The sequence below is a fragment of the Schistocerca cancellata genome, chromosome 4 (assembly GCF_023864275.1).
Source record: "Schistocerca cancellata isolate TAMUIC-IGC-003103 chromosome 4, iqSchCanc2.1, whole genome shotgun sequence".
Classification (NCBI taxonomy): domain Eukaryota; kingdom Metazoa; phylum Arthropoda; class Insecta; order Orthoptera; family Acrididae; genus Schistocerca; species Schistocerca cancellata.
The window spans coordinates 152,978,245-152,990,948 of NC_064629.1; the positions used below are offsets into that span (position 1 = coordinate 152,978,245).

At 43.0% G+C, this 12,704-nt stretch overlaps 1 non-coding gene across 1 annotated transcript; it reads left to right on the forward strand.

Annotated features, from left to right (window-relative positions):
• Positions 1–469: 469 nt before the first annotated feature.
• LOC126186592 (small nucleolar RNA snR70) lies at positions 470–631 on the forward strand. Its single transcript, XR_007537657.1, has one exon. It is a non-coding gene; the product is annotated as a small nucleolar RNA snR70 (small nucleolar RNA).
• Positions 632–12,704: the final 12,073 nt, after the last annotated feature.

The following is a 12,704-nucleotide window of genomic DNA, read 5'->3' on the forward strand; positions in this document are numbered from 1 at the left end:
TTGGTAATGCCACGTAGCGCTCTGTATGAAAATCACTGGCTGTGCTGTGTGCAGCCTGTGGCTAGTTTGCATTGTTGTCTGCCATTGTAGTGTTGGGCAGTGGCAGCTGGATGTGAACAGCGCGTAGCGTTGCGCAGTTGGAGGTGAGCCGCCAGCAGTGGTGGATGTGGGGAGAGATGGCGGAGTTTTGTAATTTGTCATGAACTGCTATATATATTATGACTATTAAGGTAAATACATAGTTTGTTCTCTATTAATATCTTTCATTTGCTAACTATCCCTATCAGTAGTTAGTGCTTTCCGTAGTTTGAATCTTTTATTTAGCTGGCAATAGTGGCGCTCGCTGTATTGCAGTAGTTCGAGTAATGAAGATTTTTGTGAGGTAAGTTATTTGTGAAAGGTATAGTTTAATGTTAGTCAGGGCCATTCTTTTGTAGGGATTTTTGAAAGTCAGATTGCGTTGCGCTAAAAATATTGTGTGTCAGTTGAAGCACAGTCGTGTATAATTGTTGAAAGGGGACGTTACATATGTAACGTCCCCTTTCGTGTATAATTGTTGAAAGGGGACGTTACATATGTAACGTCCCCTTTCAACAATTATACACGACTGTGCTTCAACTGACACACAATATTTTTAGCGCAACGCAATCTGACTTTCAAAAATCCCTACAAAAGAATGGCCCTGACTAACATTAAACTATACCTTTCACAAATAACTTACCTCACCAAAATCTTCATTACTCGAACTACTGCAATACAGCGAGCGCCACTATTGCCAGCTAAATAAAAGATTCAAACCACGGAAAGCACTAACTACTGATAGGGATAGTTAGCAAATGAAAGATATTAATAGAGAACAAACTATGTATTTACCTTAATAGTCATAATATATATAGCAGTTCATGACAAATTACAAAACTCCGCCATCTCTCCCCACATCCACCACTGCTGGCGGCTCACCTCCAACTGCGCAACGCTACGCGCTGTTCACATCCAGCTGCCACTGCCCAACACTACAATGGCAGACAACAATGCAAACTAGCCACAGGCTGCACACAGCACAGCCAGTGATTTTCATACAGAGCGCTACGTGGCATTACCAATATAAAAATCTAAACAGACTACTTACAAGTTTTTATGGGAGACACGTGCGCGAGGGGGAGAGGGCCTAAACGTAGGGAGAGTATACAAGGACTTCGTGAGAGCACATGGACATGTGTTTCTGGATTTTAAAGAAACCACATCTAAGTGTTTTTCCTTGACTAGACATCCCTTATGAAGGTAATACAACTAAACTGCCACGGAAGTACCCTAGTAACCATGTAACTAGGTAGGCTCTTGGAAGAAACAAAAGCAGACATCGCCTGGGTTCAGGAACCCTTTCTGGGAAGCGGGAATATTTCAGGGCTCCCCTTACATTACAGCACAATAGTAGGTACACCGCACTCGAAAGCCGCGATAATAGTAGTTAATAAAAACCTCATAGTAACACAGATCACCCACTTTTGCTCTGAACTCATCGCCACGGGATGTATGCCTCATGTCGTCCATTTACGCACAGTACTCGTATGATATAGAACCTTTATTAGACCAAATAAAAGACATTGCACGGCACTCAGAAAGAAAAAGGCTGCTCATTCTAACCGATATCAACGCAAAATCCCCCTTATGGAACTCAGAACTGATAACGGAGGATAAATAGTAGTTGACGTGGTAAATGACTGCAACCTCTTCATACTGTGTAGGGAGGGTCAGCCGCCTACCTACTGCGGAGAGGTGGTGTAAGTAACGTAGACCATTCTCTAGGGAACGCAAAATCTCTTCCGCTAGTCAACAAATGGAGGGTATGGGACAGAGCCACACACAGCGACCAGAACGCAATCACCGAAAGCACAGATATGTCATTACACATAACATGGACCACGAACAGCTGCATTTACTCAGGAATAGCCGACTGGCAAAAAGCTAGAGATATTGTTGAGACGTCGTCACTACACACAGTTCAAGACAGTATAGATTACAAAACGCATATACTGAAAGAGGACCAAGAAAGAGCAAAGAAAGCAGCTATACCACGGGAAAAACTGTGTAGGGACAGAAACAACCATGGTCGACAGAACTGGCAAGATTCAGGAAGGATTCACGGGAAAAAAGAAAGTACTACCAACAAGCAAAGACAGCTCCTGACAGACAGATAAGACTTGACCTGTATTGTGACGCTAAAGAGAAATATCAGAAACAACTAAAGACAACAGGGCAAGACTACAGGGACCAATTTCGTCAAAACCCAGCAACAGAATGACATTTGGGGACAACCTTTCACCATAGAAACAGAACACCGACAGTTCTGTCAACACTAAAACAAGCTGACGGCACAATGATCAGAGGATGGAGAAGCAAGCAGAATATCTTCTGAACATGTCGACCCCACACAAGACGACCGACATCGCGCTGTCCTAAGAGAGAGCATGAGGCAAGCAGGCTTAAAAAACCGAAAAGCAACCGGCCCTGACAAAATACTTTCAGAAACGTTAAAACAAACGGTAACACAAATCACACATTTTCTTAGTAACGAGGCGCTTCTAACAGGCAGAATTCCCAACTTTTGGGAAACTACTACTGCAGTAATAATCAGGAAATCACAAAACAAAAAGCAAGAGACCCCAAAACGTACCGACCGATCTGCCCCTTAAACACTCTCTCCAAGGAACCGGGAAGGCTGCTGCCTGACGGCTTAGAACCTCACAGACACCTCCTCGGGCTAACGCCCCATCAATTCGGCTTCAAGGAAGCTACATCAATAGAAGACGCCATGAACCAAGCACTGAGAGTTACAAATAGCATTAGTGACAAGTACGTGGCCGCCATAAAAATCGACATAACCAGGGCTCTGACAACCTGTGGTGGCCATCTCTCTTCGCCAGGTTAAGGGAAATGAGGCCATCAGCTTCTCTCATCAGTAGCCTCCTCGACTACTGCAGAGGCAGAGTGGCGAAGTGGAGGGCTGGTACACACAAGGTTGTCAAGAGAATAACGAAGGGATGTCCACAGGGCTCTATCTGTGGACCAATATTGTAGGATATTGTAATCAAGCCCGTGCTGAACATTCTGGATGGTGACGACAGGGTAAGAGGTGTGGTGGCACATGCAGATGACCTGCTCGTAGTGGTGTCAGCCAAGTCGAGAGTAGCAATAGAGACAACAGGCACGCAACTGCTTCAGAAAATTAACACTTGGTGCAAAGAAAATAAATTAAAAGTCGCTCCAATAAAAACTGTACATTTATTGCTCAGAGGGAAATTACAGATGAATCCAAGTCTATAATTAGGCAATACAAGCAAAAAGAGGAAGCAAGCCACACGTTATCTAGTGCTGCCAATGGGCTAAATACAGAGTTTCAACTATCATATCAAAGTTGCAACTGACAAAGCCTCCAAAATCATCCACAAACTAGCAAGACTCAACACAAGTCAGTACATATTACCTATGAAGCCGGTAAGGACCTACCACATTGTAATATTTGACTCTATCGCACACTTTGCCGCAAGTGTGTGGGCTCACAGGCTGAACGTAGACTAACGAGACAATTGCAAAACAAGAGTAGTAGGGCAACAAGGAGTCACGCCACTCTGTATTGTTACCAAATGTGTCCAAGATGGCGGGTTCAATGTTACAGAGATAGGTATGGCAACATCGCGATGATGTCACTCCGGGAAGTTCAACTTTTGGCGGGAAAATAGGTCAGTAGCGCTATCTCTCCAAACATATGGAGAGAGACAGACACTGCGTCACGGACATGTGAGGGCTTCCCAGCGAAACTTCTGCAACGCAATCGGAACAGCAGGCACGCTAGCTGTGGGAAACTCACGATGACCTTTTCCTTCGACAGCAGGGGCCCGCTGCTCACTGAGTTTGTGGGACACGACGCCACAATTAATGGCCACAGACATGTAGATGTTTTGCAAAAATTGAAGCGTTCCATCAAGTCCAGAAACCCAGGAATGTTGACGCACGACGTAATTCTGTTGCAGAATAATGGCCGACCACAGGTCGCCAATGTTGTTTCGATTACCCTTCAGAAGTGTCACAGGAAGGCCCTACTCATGCTTTGGTGGCTGACTGTGGAACAGCCACCCTAAGGCCTGATCTGGCACCCTATGGTTGCCACATCTTCAGTAAACTGCTAAACAGTGGGTCAAAGGCGCTGGTCCTGTCTTCAGTCGTGCCTTAGTTTCAAGGTGGCACTAGGCTACTGAAACGGACGAAGACTATGTCACAAAATTACATTTTGCCTGTCATGAGTGTGTCAAGATATGTAAAAGTTTTAAAGGTATGGAAAGTAAAATGCATGACCGAAAAATACATTACGCAATCCTTTCGGAGTGATCCTTGTAAAAATACGGCCACCCAAGGCTACACGGTAAGGCAAGCACGAGATATTTACACAATTTTGTTCGAGATGGTTGCCGACGGGCAGTTCGTAGAAGCGCGCACACTGCACAATTGTTTCTACATATGTGCCTGACGTAGCAAGCGAATCCGCATGGAGGTGTGCGGCCAGCTTGTTCGACGCTCGCGGGTCTGCGTGCCGATAAATCCCGCTCTCTCATCGACAGTCGCCATCCGTCGCTGAGCGAACGTCTTTTCGCCGCCCGATTTCCGTTAAACGCGATCAGCCATCAGTAACAGTCACCTGCAGCGAGCGCACGCTGGCGGCGACACGGAATGGCAGCCGCTGCAAAGCTGCTGCCCAGAATGAGACCAGCACTGGATGTGTAGCTCGTCATGTTTCCTGTCTTGTACATAGATAACCGCTGAACTACGCACCAAACACACTGACGTAAATGGAAAGTCTAGCTCCGTGAAGCAACAGTCGATATGAATCACACTTCTTGAAGATGTTCATCACATAACGGCCATTGAATCAGTAAACTTTCACTCCGTTTGGAGGTGATGTCCGTCATCAGCAATGGTATTATGTGTGGCCATAACAGATAGAAGAAGACTGAGAAGTGTCGTTAGGCTGTTTGTTTAATAGATATGTTGTATTTTCCATGTGTTTTGCTAATACTGTACATAGCAATTTCTCGTTCGTCTTCCGCACAACATTTGCTACTTGATAGCTCCAACTTAAGTTGTTCGTAGCTATAAACCTAGGTATTTAGTTGCACTGACAGTTCCTAGATTTGTGTTGTTTATCAAGTAACCGAAATTTAACGAACTCTTTAGTATGCATGTGGATGACCCCAACACTTTGTATCATTCAGATGGAATTGCTAACTTTAGCATAATACAGATACCCTGTATAAATAGTTTTGCAATTAGATTTGAAATTCTGATGACGTTACTAGACGGTTATCATCTTCAGTTTTAATTGATGACTTTCCTAATTACTTCGAACTATCACCTCGCTGACAGGAAATTCTCTCCAGCTACAAGTGCTATTTATATTCGTTATTTGTAGGATAGAAATGTGAAAGCAGTAACATAATTATACAGATAATTTGTTTGTTTGTGATATTACATTCGACTACTCCTCATTTACAAACAAACTAGAAATGCGTAACCTCCTGGCATATACCCTGGTCTAATTCCAGCCCCACCCCAACCTGCGCGATATCGGCTATCGTTGTGTAGTCAGAAACCCATCACAAACACAGTTCTCGCAATACCTGACTGGAAGATCTACTTCTTCAACCCACGCTCCCAGTCCAGCTGTGCACCTCTGAGAGGAATACAACTTGTACACGATCTTTTCCTATGGATCATTCCCTTTCCATCGGAATTTCTTAGCCGGAGCTTGTCATTGATCTCCAGTCGACGTAGAGCAGCTTCAGTGTCAGTAACATCATCAACATCACGCCTCTAAATTACCATCAGCATCACATTCATACATCGTCACACCAACGTATCTCGTTCCAGTTCATCAAACTTGCGCTTTTTATCATCCTTTTTCTTTAAGATTGTTGTAGTCATTACCTTTACGAATGAAGAACAGATACATCAGTACAGCCAGCTCGCCCCAAATTGCAACGAAATTGTGAAAATGAAAAAAGGGTATTTGTGATTTTTAATTGTTGTCATTGAGAATACTCAGTTAAAATGCAAATAAAAAATTTCTGAAGTAAGTGATAGTTAGCATAACCGTATTAAATAATTACATAAAGGCAATTCACATCAAGCCATCAGCAACTATCTGAGGTGAACTTATCATGCACTGTCTGCTTCGTATTTCGTTCACTTGGCTTCTTTGTCTAAGAATCATGATGTACTTACAAACTGGGAGAATACCAGTTTGTCACATAGTCAACAGTAACTCTGCAGGCATTCATTGGAGGCTTGCGTGTAGGCACTGTGGAAATGTAGCACCTACTATTTTTTTCCACTTCATAGTATCAATAGTGTCTAATATAATGAATTCTTTATTTATACTTGTACAATGTACATAGACTGCAAAAATCGTTACAGCAAGAAGGAGTTGTCCGATGTAAACGAAAGTTGGGGGCGTGTTCGTGCATCTTCTAACAATCCTACCACAACAAAGGTAAAATTTAATTATGATTGCAGTGTTGCTCACGTTGCTAAATATTGCATTTTCGGGCAACAACAAAGTTACGTTATGTGGCAGGTGTCATTAGAGCACAGTTAATAAAGTCATTTCTTGAAACAATGGATAAACTAGGCACTCGTCGTGTTTCCCACGCTGGTCTCGTTGTGAACTCATTGCTCAATCGTCGAAAATCTAGGTAGTGATGATTCCAAGCTCGGATGCAAAGAGGCCTAGGTGTTATTCTGCAATACTCAGAAGTTTAATACATGTGTTTCATAAACCATTCTTGAAGATTAAACTTTTGCAAGTTAGCACAATGGTGATGTAAAAAAGTAATCAGCACTCCGAATTTAAGTTACACTTCTTTTTTATTACTTTTGTTGCAATATCACGTAACTCACAAAACATCACTTCGCAGTATACAACATACTTGAAAATATCTTCCTCACTGTTGAAGTTCACATTTTATAAACTGACTACAATTTGCGTCTATTCAACATGACGAATAAGACGTGACTCTCTAATAACCGGTTACGCGCCCAAAAATCAGAGTTACAAGTACGTCAAAGATCATAGTGACAAAAGAAAGAATTCACATAAGAATAATATCATTGCAATATAAACATATCGATGTATCAAAGTACCTCTACATTAATGAAATCAAATCTGAATGTTGTCTCATAAATATGTTAACTACTTTACAGAAACAAAGTAGAATATTGTTGGTATCGAGAGGTAGAGGTGAGGTACCGTAATGATTACGTATTTCAAGTACCATTACAATTTGGAAGATTGTGTCCGCTCTGACGTCGCGGCGGTCGCAGAAGAGTGTCGCTAGCAGCGCCACTGTGAGGATGCAAATCAGTTTGGCTTTAAATACTCGATGTAACGGCCGTGAGCGATAATTATCTTTGAGACTGGACGTGGTGAGCTCATGTTAGTCGAGAATGCCTTTAAGGCGACAAAGGCACTGAGTTTGAACGAGGTCCTGTAATACGGCTACGAGAAGCAGGATGTTCCTTCTACAGTACTGCACAAGGACTGCGGCCACTGAAAACGACTGCTGGCAGCGGTGGTCACGAGAATGTACGGACCCCGGACGACCACGTGGCAGTACCGAGAGGAGAGACCGTCGTTTCCGGCGTATCGTTCTGGAGCGTCGAACTGCGTCTGCAGCAGCAGTCTGAGCAGCAGTTGGCTCCACAGCGACGCAGCCAGCTGTAACGAGTCAGTTACATCGAGGACAGCTAAGAGCCAAAAGCCCTGCAGCGCCCTTCCTGCTGACCCCAAACCACCGCCATTTGCGACTTCAGTGGTGTCAAGCGAGAGCTCACTGGAGGGCAGCTGGAGGTCTGTTGTGATTTCTAATGAAAGCTGGTTCTGTCTCGTGGTCGTGCGGTAGCTTTCTCGCTTCCCATGCCCGGGTTCCCGGGTTCGATTCCCGGCGGGGTCAGGGATTTTCTCTGCCTCGTGATGGCTGGGTGTTGTGTGATGTCCTTAGGTTGGTTAGGTTTAAGTAGTTCTAAGTTCTAGGGGACTGATGACCATAGATGTTAAGTGCCATAGTGCTCAGAGCCATTTGAACCATTTTTTGTTGGTTATAGGGAAGCCAGTTGGTGGCCTGCAGACAACCTGTTTGCAACACTGGACCTACACCTGGAGCTGTGGTCTGGGGTGCGGTTTCGTATGACACCAGGAGCACTCTTGTGGTGATCCCATCCACCCTGACTGCAAATTCATATGTCAGTACTGTGACAACGAGTCGTTGTTGTACTGCCATTCATGTACAGCATTCCAGTGGTGGTTTCCAACAGGATAACGCTAGCCCACAACCGCTGCTGTAACCCAACATGCTCTACAGAGTCTAGACACGTTGCTTTGACCTTCTCGATCACCAGATCTGTCTCCAATCCAGCACACGTGGGACATCATTGGACGACAACTCCAGCGTCATCCACAAACAGTATTAACCGCTCCTGTACTGACCGACCGAGAGCAACAGGCATGCAACTCCAACCCACAAACTGATATCCGGCACCTGTACAACATAATGCATGCACGTTTGCATGCTTGCATTCAACATTGTGGGGGTTACGCCGTTCATTACTGTACCAACATTTCAAAATTACGTTAATCTGTGATCTTGCAATGTTGATCACTTAAAAGTCTTCCCTAGACAAAAACATCCCCGAAATTTCATTTCTCTACATTAATTACTTTTTGATGTTGCGATATTTTCTCCTTCAGATTGTAATCATTATGCTTAATGTCAGAAGACATCCATCGATTTATGGAAAAGATACAAAAAACCTCGCGTGGAAATCCGCTTCACACTTCGAGCAGTGTGGTTTTCGGTTGTTAAGTGCATGCGCGCACAGGAAGCTGTCACAGTAGGTGCCGCGAGGGAGAGGGAGACACAACACTGTCTCTTCTGCAGTGCCGAATCTGACGAGGTGACTGCTGCTGGGAGACGGATAGTCTTCTTTTTTAATCCAGCTGTGTTGTGCTTAAAAACGGTGATTCATTTTAATGAATGTGATAAATTGTTGAATGAGATTATAACTCTGTTTCCAGCTGTTCTTTCCGATTACTTTTCTTTCAATTCTTTTGCGAGAAAGAAAACTTTTAACTATGGCCCTGTATCCCCAAGAAATAAAGTCTGTGACCATAAACCACAGGGTTCATGAAGATATGTGACCTTTAAAAAGTCATTCAGTCAATAACAAATTCAGATCAAACCACTGCAGAGGCAACAGTAATTTAAAATACCTGAACGATGTTAATTTCAAGTTTTGGTTATTCTAATGAAATTATACCTCATGCTGAAATAATTTACAACCAAATGCACTCTCAAGAAATTAGTGTATTTAAAGGTAAAACACATATAACAAATTTCATAAGTGTTTGTTTTAGGATTTGCCGACTGCCTTGCCGCAGAGGTAACGCCGGCTCCTGCCACATCACCGAAGTTAAGCGCTGTTGGGCTGGGCTAGCACTTGGATGGGTGACCATCCGATCTGCCTGACGCTGTTGGCAAGCGGGGTGCACTCTACCCTGAGGAGCTACTTGATTGAGAAATAGCGGCTCCGGTCTCGTGAAGTGACATACGCCCAGGAGAGCGGTGTGCTGACCACATGCCCCTCCATATCCGCATCCAGTGACGCCTGTGGGCTGAGGATGACACGGCGACTGGTCGGTACGGTTGGACCTTCATGGCCTGCTCGGGCGGAGTTTAGTTAAGTTTCATTTTAGGATTAAGAAAGTGGACGTTCTGTGAGAATCCTTCAAATACACCCATGCCAAAAACAAGGGAAGTGTGTGATAACGGACAAATACTCTTCCAATGAGCTCACAGAAGCTGCTAAATTGTTCAACAAGGAATGCTTCATCAGATTCAAGAATGAATCTGCAGCTTATCTCTAGAATGACAAAAAAATCGTGAAACTGAGCAAAAAGTATTCTATTGTGGGTCTGATATTCACAAATATTGCAGATTAACTGAGCTGCTGATATTTACCTTGAAAAACAATCTGGTAGATGTTGTTTGTGAAATTACGAAACTTGTACAAAGTGTTGTTAACAGTTCCCATAACTACATGAGAGGCAGGATGCTGATTTTCAACGCTGATAAAACAGTAATTTTACGAAAAATCGCTATGAATTCGAAAAGACTAAATGCGCTTAAAGCGCTTTCAATGGAGAAAAACGTTCTAAGCCGTCATCATCCAGAGAATAAAAAACAAATTTTTCATATTATCGCACAAATTAAAAAAAGAAGAAATGGTTTAATTTTTAAACGCTTAGATCAGGCTCGAACTGTAGCAATTTAGGTTCAAGTGAGTAAAAATGTTTGATTCTGTAATTTTAGGATTCTATCAAGTTTCTGAAAATTCTGTTTTTATACACGTTCGTTTCTGTTTACATCACATCTAAACTGAGGCTAAAAATTTTCTGGAGCAGCTTCCTCACTATTTTAGCTACGAACCGACAGTGCAAACGTAGTTCAGCAAACCTGCTCTGCCGTACTCATGTCAGGTGTCCGGTCTTGTCCCTAAATACCCTGAAATCTGGACACTGTAACGGATCGGACGTGTCTGGTCCAGTGGTACAGTGTCACTGAATTGCCTACTGCAGCAGCAAGTCGATATAAATAACAGTAAATGGTGTCACGTCTACTGTAGTGGTTACTTTAGCTGGCACAGAACTGAGCGTCAGCGCTGGTCGTTAGGTTATTCATTCCTTGGCGTCAGACTTCTGAAAGCAAATCAACAGCGATTATGGGTTGCGAGCAGACCACGTGAAGGAAAAGCGAGTCTAGACGAGCCATTTATAGTAAAATCTTAGTTGACCGAAACCTCTGCAAACTACCGAAAAATTTCAAATAATAAGGAAAAAAGGAGCATGTACGGGACGGAGATTCGAGGCGAGGGTGTGCTGGGCCGCCGCGGTTAGCGGGGAGAGGTGAACGCTGACGTGGAGTTGCCTTCCTACCCACAGACTCACCTGTCTAAGCAAAGCTACAACGCCAAAAATAGTGCATCCGAGTGGTTGTTTCTTTCCATTGAGTATGCATTTTTGTGCTATGGCGACGAAACGGGAGCATGTTGTGATTACTTTCGCTGACCAGCTAGCTACTACCCATGAAGCTGAGAAAGGAATTTTACTGAAAACGTTGCAGCTAATTACAGAGTTGGTGCTTCTGTCGATTCAGAATGGGTCAAGTCGTGATCTAAATTTGTAGAGTAAACTGTGGAAAATCCAACAGGAAAAACAGTGAACACTTCCGAGCAAAAGAGATGCCTTTTCCGGCTTGAAACTGCAAAAAGAAGCTAAAATATTGGCTGTTGCTAAGCGAGGAAAGAAAAGATTTTTCTTCGAGCGGTTGGTGGTTAATCGGGTTTAGAAACAGATATGGCATTCCGCAATAGAATGTGTGTGGACTAAAGTTATTTGCAGACCCGGACGCGATATGTTTTCAAAACAGAATTTGGAGATTTCACCCAAGGCTATACTAAGCATCGATTTTAGATTTTACAATGGCCTGAAACGGGAGTTAATTTCAAGATGTTGTCTCGAAAACCTTTCAGCTCCCTCAAATGAAACGTCTGCTTCATGACACAAAATGAAAAAAGAAACGCTTCCGGCAAACGTAGACTGCCCCTAATGTGTTTCGGGAAGGTATTCCTGATCAACGGTATTTTTGGATAACTTGTGAACTCATTGCCAGATGGTTTAGTGATCAGTTCGTAGCGAAAGTTGAAAAGTTATAACTAAAAAGGTCTGCTTAACAAAGACATCGCATGAATTATTAATGTGCCTACATGTCGTTGCGAGTTAAAAAGTTGCGATATTGTTGTGTTTTTCTTGCCCCAAGTGTTACGTCTGTATCTGTCACTGGCCCAAAGCATAACAGCATTTAAATGGCGCTACCTGGAGCTGTTTGTGAGAACGATCCAGCAAAATACTGACATGCAAAACAACAATGCGAATGATGCGATGAGGGATGTAAATATGAAATATATAATTTATTGGCGAATATAGGCCTGATAATGTCAAAGCAGAAATTCTTCATAAGTGCTATAGAAAGTTGTATGATTGGCATGAAGAAAATGATTCGTAAAATTTTGAGAACTTGACAGATATTGTAAGGAGAATTCGCGGGTAAGGAGACATTCATACTTGCGATGTAGATGAATGGGTAGTGGCGGACGATTCACAAGAAATATCGGAGCAAGAAACTAGGGAAACAGTGTTCCAGTGAAACAACTGACGCGATCGAATAGGCGAAGTAGATAATGTGAAAGACAGAGTGACACCGGCGATGGTTTTCGAGTAATGGTGGTAGATCTGTATTAATAATTTATCTTTCAAAAACCTAATTGGTATAGTATAGCACAGAAATCACAGTATATGTTTTGTTTGTTTCTCCAAGATTTTTTGAGCAATGCATTGTGTCAACGGCAGCTGTTGTCCTTCTAATGAAACGATGGCGGGACATTGCTGCTCGAAAACGTGGCAGAGACACAAGAAACAAACAAAAATTACCGACATTTTTGAATGAGTAGTTCGCATGCAACAAACAACTGTATTACGTACAGCGCATTGTATACGAACGTAATGTAATCCTTAAAAGGTAATTCTTACTTTCATAAAG